Source organism: Schistocerca nitens, chromosome 2 (assembly GCF_023898315.1).
Source record: "Schistocerca nitens isolate TAMUIC-IGC-003100 chromosome 2, iqSchNite1.1, whole genome shotgun sequence".
NCBI classification, from domain to species: Eukaryota; Metazoa; Arthropoda; class Insecta; order Orthoptera; family Acrididae; genus Schistocerca; species Schistocerca nitens.
The window spans coordinates 876,984,154-876,995,792 of record NC_064615.1 but is presented as its reverse complement, the minus strand read 5'-3'; the positions used below and the strand labels follow the sequence as shown (position 1 = coordinate 876,995,792).

The 11,639-nt window shown below is 37.7% G+C and overlaps 1 pseudogene; it reads left to right on the top strand.

Moving 5' to 3' along the window:
- Positions 1 to 3,491: 3,491 nt before the first annotated feature.
- The window catches only part of LOC126234685 (thioredoxin reductase-like selenoprotein T homolog CG3887), a 29,290-nt pseudogene continuing 21,142 nt past the window's right edge, over positions 3,492 to 11,639 (top strand).

Sequence of the window (11,639 nt, the reverse complement as noted above, 5' to 3'; positions counted from 1 at the left end):
TGGTGTGCTGACCCATGACTAATCTGCAAACATGCTGCAATGTCATTCAGTGTCAGTCGGCGGTTTTCCTTCACTATGGCTTCAACTGCTGCAATGTTCTGTGGAGTCACAACTCGTTGTGCCTGACCTGGACGAGGAGCGTTTTCCATTCAAGTCACGCCTTTTGTGAACTTCCTACTCCATTCGAATATTTGCTGCTGTAACAAACATTCATCACTGTACTGAACCTTCATTCGTCGATGAATTTCAATAGGTTTCACACCTTCACTATGCAAAATCCTGAAAAACAGAACGCTGTTCTTTCCTGGTGCAAGTCGCAAGTGGGGCGGCCATCTTTATATTGACACTGCGACGGTATGTGTGCATCTGCACTATGCTGCCACCTACAGGCCATTCAACTCGCTGTTTGTAGCACGCTTACCAACTTACAGGATAACAGCGCGAAATTTCGATTTGTTATTACAAACTTAAGGTTTTCATTTGACTCACCCTCCTGCAACAGGAACAGCAAGGAATCGAACACACTTCCCTGGGGTACACCTGAAGTAACTTCCGAGTCACCATTCAAGATAACACGCTGAATCCAGCGACAAAGAAATCCTCAATCAATTCACATAATTGCGTCTGATGCCCCATATGATTGTACTTTGGATAATATGTGTAAGTGGGGTACTAAGTCAAATGCTTTTCGGATATAGAGATATGTTGCACCTACCTGACTGCCTTGATCCATAGCTTTCAGGGTGTTGTGTGAGAAGAACGTGAATTAGGTTTCACATTATCTATGTTTTCGAAATCCATGTTAGTTGTCATGGAGAAGGTCATTCTGTTTGAGATACCTTATTGCGTTTCATCTCAGAATATGTTCTAAGATTCTACAAAAAAATTGATGTGAGAGACATTGGACAATGGTTTTGTGGATAACTTCTGCTACCCTTCTTGTAGACAGGTATGACCTGCACTTTCTTTCAACTACTGTGCACAAATTTTTGTTTGAGAGACCTATGATAGATTATAGTTAACAGAGGAGCTAACACAGATGTGAACTGGATACAGAATCTGATAGGAATTCCACTAAACCCTGGGATTTTGTGCAATTTTAACGATTTCAACTGTTTCTCGACACCACTCACACTAAATCTGTTTCACTCGTCTTTTCAGTGGTACGAGAATTAAGTTGGGACAGACTTCCTGCGTTTTCCTTTGCAAAAGAACATTTGAAAATAAAGTTCAGCGTTTCTGCTTTTGCTTTGCTGCTCTCAATTTCAGTACCAGTCTCACCCATGGGTGACTGGACAGTAACTTTGGTGCCACTAGCAGCCTATAAGTACAACCAGAATTTCTTTGGATTCTGTGAAAGATTAGCTTCCTGGCGCAATTTGTCCATTTCTGCAGAGTTATTACATGAAATAATTGCATTGACATTAACTATGTTCAGTGTCTCGACATTCCTACATTCATCACAGTACTTTGATAGTTTTGTTGCTGTTTGTGTGTCTTCAAGACTTGAGTTGCAGTTTCAAGTCCATATTTCTGATTAGACATATTAGTAAACTACATTTGAATATTATCAAGTGCATAGTATAATTTATTGCTTGCCAAAATTTTTCACTTACTTGAATCACTTTCTGACAAGATTTCTCCATTTTCTGATCAAGCTTTTCAATTTCTTGCCAACTCGTTCTCGTTTTGTGACGAACTACTGGCATAGAACTATGTAATGACGAATCTAAATTGCAGATGCCACTATCTTCTTTTATTACAATTAGCAGATTAACAAATTCAAACTTCTGATATACATTAAGTGAAGCGCCCAATTGTTTTTCTTCATTAACAACATCGCTACCATTTTGCTCTATGTCAGTCGTTGTAATAGTGTTCACAATAGTCATGGTTCATTATATTTTATGCCTTTATGTGATTTAAAACTTCCTTTACGAATTAAAAATTCGTTAACACAGCTCATATTTGTTTCCTATCCACTCCTAAACAAAACTGCATCCATAAACAAAACTGCATCCATGTTTACACAAAGAACCTCTGTTGCAAATAACTGATGCACTCGCCTCATTGTTAAGTGTATTCCTTGAACTCCTCCGAAGATTTCGTTGGTTTCAAGGTCCTGGAACCACTCGTTGTCTGTTGTAATCAAGCCAATTACACACTAGGAACCCTACGGTACCAGTAGGCATCGTTATCTTCCTTTACTCAAAACCAAATTCATATGAATCTATAGTCACAAAAAATTATTATTTGATACTTAAATATTTTTATCCTATGTACATACTTAAAATAATGTTGACGTATTTTACATAAAATTTTTTTTATACATTTTTATTAATTTTACTAAATATGCACCAGCCATTGTCTCTGCTGAAGACGCAAATACTTTGCTCTGTATAGTATTTCCGTTCTTCTTCATTGTGTACAGGCTTGGCGGAAAGTGATTGTAAGTGGAAGCCAAGTCGTTTGTGAGGCTACAAAAAGCGCATAACGAACACAAGCGAATGTGGAATGCCAACGAGGATTCTCTGTGGTGTAAACACTATGCGTGCATGAGTGAAGGGCATGGTCGTGTTCGGTTGGCATTCGCTTGTGATAGCTAGTGTTTGTTGTCGGTCTGTTACGAACCATCAGAGGAAGTTAGATTGCTGTTTGCTTCGGCGCTAGCGGTATGGAAAACTTTCGTCCTCTCTTGTCTATGTTTTATTCTGACGACATGAATTGCGTGGGCTATGGACTGATCCGATGAGAATGCAGCGCTGTTGATAGGAGAATGTTGGTATCATATTTGCTTCTGGGCCAATAGATCCACATTACAAACGCCGAAAGAAAATTGCGAAGAACTCAAACGCCCTCGTGGTCACGTCAGAATGAAAACAAACTCATTAGATCCAAAAGAAAAAGCTCAACAAATTTCCATGGAAATAAAGAACAGCAAATATGTGTCTGTTATGTTCCTTAAAATTAAAAGTGTAGAAAGACTTCATCATTCTCGATGCTACATTCACGGTATCATGGCTTACGTTAGAGATTTTTTTTATGATAAATAAAAATACTTTTTCGGGGTCACAGTATTCGCCCTCTGACAAAGTATATTACAGATTTTATCAAACAACCTATTTGGTAGACAGTATGTATGTGTCACATTTCATTAGTCGTATTTCATAGGTATTATCTTCATTTCAGGTACTTTAGTTAAGTTCTTGAAAGACTCCGCTTATGTCACTGCAACCGTCATATACACAGCAGCTTGGTAGCAATTCAAGCAGTTTGATCGACTTTCATATTCATGGTGAGAAGGGCATCTGCGCTTTGCAGTACTCACATTTTTAAATTGCTTCCTTTTCCGAAAGAATTACTGTTGATAATTTATTCCACTAAAATCTGAACAGAATCTTGCGATAATAATTTATTCCACTAACATCTGAACAGAATCTTGCGATCACAAACTAACATCCTACTTCTTCGGTTGTTAAACAAAGATCGATTTGGCAAAGTTGTCAACTGAAACATCTCTGGTAGAGTGAGTTGTGATGGTGAAGTGTTGTATAATGACTGTACGAGGTTAAATTGACATTAATTTATGGCAACAGTGTAAAGAGACGTAACGCCATTATGTCGCGTATTGGATTTATGTCTGTTGTTTTATGTATTGCTCTGGCAAGTGTCAATGGGCGCGATAAAGAAATACCGACAACCAAGTTAACGATGAATTCGTACTTGGGACCCACTTTGAAATTTTTGTATTGGTAAGTTTGGTATCGCGATTTCAGTAGATTGTATCTCCTGTTGCAAAATGTAACCTCGTACATTAAATATATAAAATTTTATAATAACCGTCTTACCTTCTAACCTGTAGCTGATAAACAGATTTTCATTTTGGTGTTTGGCATATCTAATTATAAAACTTCCCCCTTTAGCTATTCGTGAGGCTACAGGGGGCTTTTTGAGCAGTATGCAGCCATACTGCGTCAAAAGTATCCCGAGATAATGGTAGAGGGCGACCTATATCCACCTCCAAACATCAATATTTTCCTAGCTCAGGCATTGGTAAGTAAAGTTATAATAGCTTTTTGATCCAATTAACTGTCGTTAAATATTCAGTTATTTTAGTGCGTTAATGTGAAGAAGTAATTTTAAGCCGTAACTTTGAGTCCATTTCAGGTATTTGTACTGCTGGAAGTGGAAAATAGTGTTTCTCAAAGTCTTCAGTGTTAAGTGTGTCTGTTAATGTTTCTATAAGCAGTTAAGTCGATTGATAATTTTTTCATAGTTAGAGACAAAACATTAGGAAATCTACAGGATCAGTTAATAAAGTTCTTTTGAGTGTGCTTACTGGATATAGAAATTCCCAGATAAATGTCATGGTGTAATCAGTGCAAATATAACTCTCCAAGAATGAGATTTTCACTCTGCAGCGGAGTGTGCGCTGAAGTTTGGAAGGTAGGAGACGATATACTGGCAGAAGTAAAGCTGTTAGGGCCAGCCGTGAGTCTTGCTTCGGTAGCTCAGATGGTAGAGCACTTGCCCGCGAAAGGCAAAGGTCCCGAGTTCGAGTCTCGGTCGGGCACACAGTTTTAATCTGCCAGGAAGTTTCATAACTCTCCAAATTTACTTGCAGGAGTGGTGGACATTAGAGTAACTGAAATTTGGGAACAAAGTTTTCTTAATTTGTGCCATTTTATTCATAAGATTTCTGTATATATTTGGAGCTATGTTAGATGACTACTACACTAACAGTTGGTAATCCTTAAAAGTTTGCTAAGGGCTATCCATGCATTTATCGGAAATTCGCTTCATCATGTGGTGTGCGACATCAAACTCCTTCAGACGGGAAGAAATGAAAAATACATTATTTTGTGTCTACATAATTAGAGTGTTGATTGTGGTGACAGATTGATCTGTAGCATAACTAGGCATATGAGTTAAGAAGAAAGGTAAGATTTTGTTGTGAGTTTGCAAAGCAGTATTGAAGGATTCTGTTAATCTCGAAGTTTCATGTTGGTAACAGCTGCTTGTTTTTTTACTCATCAATAGATCAGTTTTACAGAGATATTGGACATCATGTGCTATTAAAATTTAAGAATGACAGAAATAACGTGATTCATATTTAGAGTTATTTACATAGTTACAGGTCTAGTTTCTCAAGAATGAGACAGGTGGTGGGCTGTGAACCATAATTTAGGGAAACCACGGAAAACCTAAATCGGCATGGCTGGATGAAGATAGGAAGCTCCTCCCTCACAAAAACTAGGCCAATCTGTTTAAAATGATTCTGCTTTATTCGGCTTATACAGTTTTGCGAAGAGGTTATTTAATATTAAATACAGCTAGTGCTGTACTGTTTGTTCATTTCTCACACCTAGACACTGTACACACTATACACACTCTTTCACAATGCGACACTACACAGTCTCCACTGATGTCAGCACCATAATGATGATATCTTGTTTGAATTTTGAGTATGGCAACATCCCACTTGCTAACCTCAAAAATTATATCATCCCTCTACATGTGAGATGTTGAGTTCAGAAAGAGGATAAGATTTTCGGGGTCGACAGAAGCGTCCGATCCCACGCGTCGGCCTTGACCCGTGACGGAAGGGTGTTGTCGTGTGTGACGTCATGACGGCGCGGAGTTTGGTTTGAGTGTGGCTGTCTCCAGTTTATTTTATCTTATTTTATTTACTTTTCTGATCTGTTCGTTCTATCTCGTGAGATTTTTTTATTTAAAAACACTTATTACTTATTTTAATTATGTTTCCTCCAATTTCTGTTTTAATTTATTATATTTATCTTTCTGATCTGTTCGTTCTATCCCGTGAGTTTGTTTTTTGTCTTTAAAAAAAAAAACTAATCAGCTACTGAAGCATCTTTATGTTCTATGGGTTGCAGGGGTTACGACCCCTGGGGAGGTGGGTGGGTATTCATGCATGGCTGTCTTCACTTACACGTTGTAGCTACGCAAGGCATCTAAATTTGTTTATATTTAGTTTGCCCCCCACCCAAAACACCCAATTTCCCGCACTTGTCCTGTTAGTGTCATTAGGCTTCTTGTGGAAAGTGTGTGTGTTTTTGTTTCCGCCATATTTGTGACGTCATGGGTCAAAGCAGACGGGCGGGATCGGACGCTTCCGTATTTCCGATTTTCGTATTGCGCATTGACTAGCTTTGGGAATAAGCTTTACTAGAAAGGAAACCCAAAGGGGGAAAAAGTGTGGAAGTGTTACGTGGTACGAAATATTTATTATATTATTAATAATATCTTTTTTACTAAACCACTGCTGTGTTATCCAAGAAGTTCATCAATTCGTAGACTGTATTAATCGACAGTTAGGCTACTTTTTACCTGTCTTATTAAATAAGTTTGTTTTAGTGGTCGTTTGAATCTCCTTTGGCTGGTCATTGTACTGTTTTATTCCTCAACATAAAATGCTGTTTTGAGTCTTGTGTGTTTTTACATGCTAATAAAATTTCAGTTTAGCTCTTGTTCAATGGTCATGGACAGAGTATTTTATGCAGTGATTATCAATGTTATTTTTGATGATTGTCACTGTTCGGGGCTATTTTCGATCTACTTAACTGTATGACAAATGTACTTTTCGGTGGTAGGGTTAAAATCCCCATTGTTTTGATCATAACTTTACAATGAGCTCCACTACTGTTTTTGGTTATTTGTATGGTTCTGTTCTGTTCTTTGAAAACCATTGTTATATTTTATGCATTTGTTACCACCACCACTACTGCCACAAAAAAAAATCCATAGTGAATAACTGAGAGTACATATGAACAGTTTGTAATTAAGACACTGGCTGTTACAAACTGATGATAGGATTTGTAAGGGCTGATTTTATAAACATTGCAGACTTGAGGTCAGTGTTGACATTAGTTCATTAAGGACACAGCTATATTATAGAACAATAAATTTGTCCCCACTGTTAATCTAAGTAAGCACAAAACATGCTTAACAACACCACTAAAATCAGCTATTGACATAATTATCACAGTTCGAACACACACTAACCGTACAACGTAGGTAAACAATATTTATAATCGAAGATATTGTATTATAAAGATGGAGGAAAATAAACTGAAAACAAAAAAGATATCTTCAAACTTCTCCCTATATTAAAATATTTGTTGCTTTAAATCATGTTGGGCCAATATAAAGACAAAATGGAACACATAAAATACCTGATAGATACTACAGCCAATAAGAAAAAGGAATAACTGTTTTCATATAAATACATTACTAATAAATTCTGCTCTTCTTGCATTGTGACTCCTGTGAGCTTCTTTTTCTGTTGGCACTGTAATTTCTTCAGACAGATTTTCATGCCATGTGCACATTTTAATACATCCTGATTAACCTTAGCATCTGAGATCACTTGTGCAGTTAACGAAAATTATCCATGGCAATGCCTAAGTGTGTGTGCACTTTGGCAAAAAAAGGAAATTTGATGGGGATATGGGTACAGTGAGTAGCACCTAAGTCACCAGGTAAACATGCTACCCATATTTGATAAAAATCTTATTGTGTTTTCTGACTTCACTTTCATCCATAGGCAATTTGATAAATTGTTTCTTGAGTGAAGCAATGCTGGCCGATGTTTTGTGCACAGCTATGCAAGTTGTTGCTGCATCTGTTTTACACGTATCGCCAGCCACAATCTGAAACCTTCCTGTGGCATCGTAATATTAAGAGTAGCATGCATCTTGGAGTCGGCAGTTTTCAGAGGTGCCATCTGCATTTAATTAAACAGTGTCAAACCATGGAAGAGCCAGGATAGAATGCAACAATCTTATGGAAAGAATAGTAGCTACTCACCATATAGGGGTGATGCTACAAAAAGACTGTCACAAACTTTCGGCCAACAAGGCGTTTGTCAAAGCCCCCTCGACCCCACACACACACATACACACACACACACACACACACACACACACACACACACACTCCATTGCATCTCCCATCATGCACTGCTGCTTCTAGTCTGGCTTCAGCTGCTAGAGACTGTGGTCGTGTGTGTGTGTGTGGGGGGGGGGGGGGGGTTAGTTTTTACAAAGACCTTGTTGGCCAAAAGCTTATTTTGTAACAGCTTTTTTATTTTCCCTCTCTGCTTCCCAGCATCCCCACTATATGGAGAATTAAATAGTGTCATTTTCCTTTGTCAAAATGAAATTCATGTTACTTGTTTATGTTAAATATCACTTTATTGGGTATTGATAAATTGTAAACTTCCTTGAAGATTTCATTTGCTTTCTTCAAGGAGTTTGTGTTTTGTCAACGATTATAATGTTGCTGTTGTCAGTGAGAGCTTTTTTTCTCTCTATGGCTAACACTGTCGAGAAAGGAACAATATTACAAGAAGGAAAGTTGCTACTCACCATATAGCAGAGATGCTGAGTCACAGTTAGGCACAACAAAAAGATTTTCGCACTTACAGCTTTCAGCCAATGGCCTTTGTTAACAGTAGACACACACACACACACACACACACACACACACACACACATTACATTAAATACATTACTAATAAATTTTGCTCTTCTTGCATTGTGACTCCTGTGAGCTTCTTTCGCTGTTGGCACTGTAATTTCTTCAGACAGATTTTCAACTCTCACAAGAGTGCAGTCTCTGGCAACTAAAACCACAGGGGAGGAGTGTGTGTGTGTGTGTGTGTGTGTGTGTGTGTGTGTGTGTGTGTGTTTTTTGACAAAGGCCATTGGTCGAAAGCGTTAAGTGTTTTGTTTTGTGCCTATCTGTGACGCAGCAGCTCTGCTATATTGGGAGTGGCATTTTTCCTTCTCAATAGTTACATTCCACCCTGGATTTTCTATTGAAAAAGTCGTTGATGTAGATCAGGAACAGAATCTGCCGTAATATTCTGATTAAATCTTTGTGTTAATTATTTCTTCTGATAAGTGTTTCAGTAAAAAGTTTAGATGCATTTGAGGTATGTTATCTCTATTCTTTATACCCTGTTTCGTAGGTATGATCTGAATCATTCATTAGCTATACCTGTTATTCCTAATGTTTCTAGTTTATTTAGTAGAACCTTATGTCAACAATATCAAAAGCTCTTTAATGCTCTAAATGTATGTTGTGACACACTCTTCTTTATCAAGTGCCTGTAGTACCACTTTTGTTAATATACCATGACTAATTCTGTACATCTACCACTTTGGGAACTGAATCGATTCCCGTAAAAGGTTGTCTTTGTGAAGTAGATTAGTAATCTGCCTTTCAAGATTCTTTTACTTTTGATAATGACGACAGAAGAGAAATGGGCCAGTAGGTTTGTCTTTTGCATTACCTTTCTTTACAAGAAGTAAAACTCCTGTGCTTTTAAATACTCTGGAAATTTCCTTGCTGTGAATTATTCATTTATTATGTTTGTTATGGGAGCTGTATACATTGTTTCAGGATGTTTGTTGGTTCTTCATGTAAGTCTATGGAAAGTTTCTTTTCTTCTTTTTTTTTAAAAAAAGTTTTACTGACTTCATGCTGTGTTGCTGGCAGTAACATCATTGTTCTTAGTGCATAATTGTTTAAAGTGATACATCTACCTTTGGAAATTTTTGTCATTATTTCTCTGCAGTTACTGAAAAATGCTAATTTACATAGTTTGCTGGTGTTGTGGATCCTTTAGTACTTAAACCTCTCCCTTGTCAGTATATTATTACAACTTTTTCTGCCCATGTGTACTTTTTAATGACTTCCCCACACTGCTGTGGTTGTATTATCTGCACTGTATATTATTTTGTCATTGACTTTTCACAGCAGTTAGTACTTCCCATAAATCTTTCTGTACCTATGGTTGTCGTCGTCGTCTTAAAGTCCAGAGACTAGTTTGATACAAATCTCCATGCTACTCTATCCTGTGCAAGTCTCTTCATCTCCAAGTAACTGCAGCAACCTACATCCTTCTGAATCTGCTTAGTGTAGTCATCTCTTGGTCTCCCTCTATGATTTCTACGCTCTACACTACCCTCCAGTACTAAATTGGTGATCCCTTGATGCCTCAGAACATGTCCTACCAACCAATCCCTTTTTCTAGTCAAGCTGTGCCACAAATTCCTCTTCTCCCCAATTCTATTCAGTACATCTACTACCCATCTGATCTTCAGCATTCTTCTGTAGCACCACAGTTTGAAAGCTTGCATTCTCTTCTTGTCTAAAATATTTATCGTCCATGTTTCACTTTCAGAAAAGACAGACTTCCTGACACTTAAATCTATACTTGTCAACAAATTTCTGTTCTTCAGAAATGCTTTTCTTGCCATTGCCAGTCTACATTTTATATCGCCTGTGCTTTGACCATCATCAGTTATTTTGCTCCCCAAGTTACAAAACTCATCTACTACTTTGTGTGTCATTTCCTAATGTAATTCCCTCGGCATCACCTGATTTAATTAGACTACATTCCATTATCTTCGTTTTCCTTTTGTTGATGTTCATCTTATATCCTCCTTTCAAGACATTCTGTTGAACTGCTCTTTGCCGTCTCTAGAATTACAATGTCATTGGCAAACCTCAACATTTTTATTTCTTCTCCATGGATTTTAATTCCTACTCCAAATTTTTCTTTTGTTTCCTTTACTGCTTGCTCAATATACACACTGAATAACATCAGGCATAGGCTACAACCCTGTCTCACTCCTTTCCAACAACTGCTTCCCTTTCGTGCCCCTCAACTCTTACAACTGCCATCTGGGTTCTGTACAAATTGTAAATAGTCTTTCGTTCTCTGTATTTGATCCCTGCCACCTTTATTTAGAGTTTATTCTAGTCAACATTGTCAAAAGCTTTCTCTAAGTCTACAAATGCTAGAAATGTAGGTTTGCCTTTCCTTAATCTGTTTTCCAAGATAAGTTGTAGGGTTAGTATTGCCTCAAGTTCCAACAGTTCTATGGAATCCAAACTCATTTCCTTGAGGTCTGCTTCTACCAGTTATTCCATTCACCTGTAAAGAATTTGTTAGTATTTTGCAGGTGTAACTTATTAAGCTGGTAGTTCAGTAATGTTCACACCTGTCAATGCTTGCTTCCTTTGGGATTGGAATTATTATATTCTTCTTGAAGTCTGAGGGTATTTTGCTGGTATCATACATCTTGCTCACCAGGTGGTAGTTTTGTCTAGGCTGGCTCTCCCAAGGCTATCAGTAGTTCTAATGCAATGTTGTCTACTCCCAGGGCCTTGTTTCGATATGATATAAATATAAGAACTCTTTCTAGTTACGACTTTATCGTGGAACTGTGGTACTCAAGGGTTTAGGAAATACACTAAATCTCATTAATCTGGCCCCCACTAGCCTGGCCTCTCAGTAATCCAGTCTGCATCCAGCCTCTAGTTGCTCAAGCTGAGATGACGCATATAGTAATGAATTCTCATGTGCAGCAATGTTGTTAGTTAATTACAAGACTGTACATGTTTGAAATTATGGCTTTCTTTATGGTTCAATGTCATGGCGTCTAAAGGGGAACACATCATGCTAGACTTCAAATAGTAACTTGAAATAAGAGGTTAGTTGAACTGGGGTTCTTTACAAAAAGCCATTGCAGTTGAGTAGTGTTGGATGAGCAACTGTATGACTAAACTTTATTAGATGAAGAGATAATCAAAAGTGTATAATA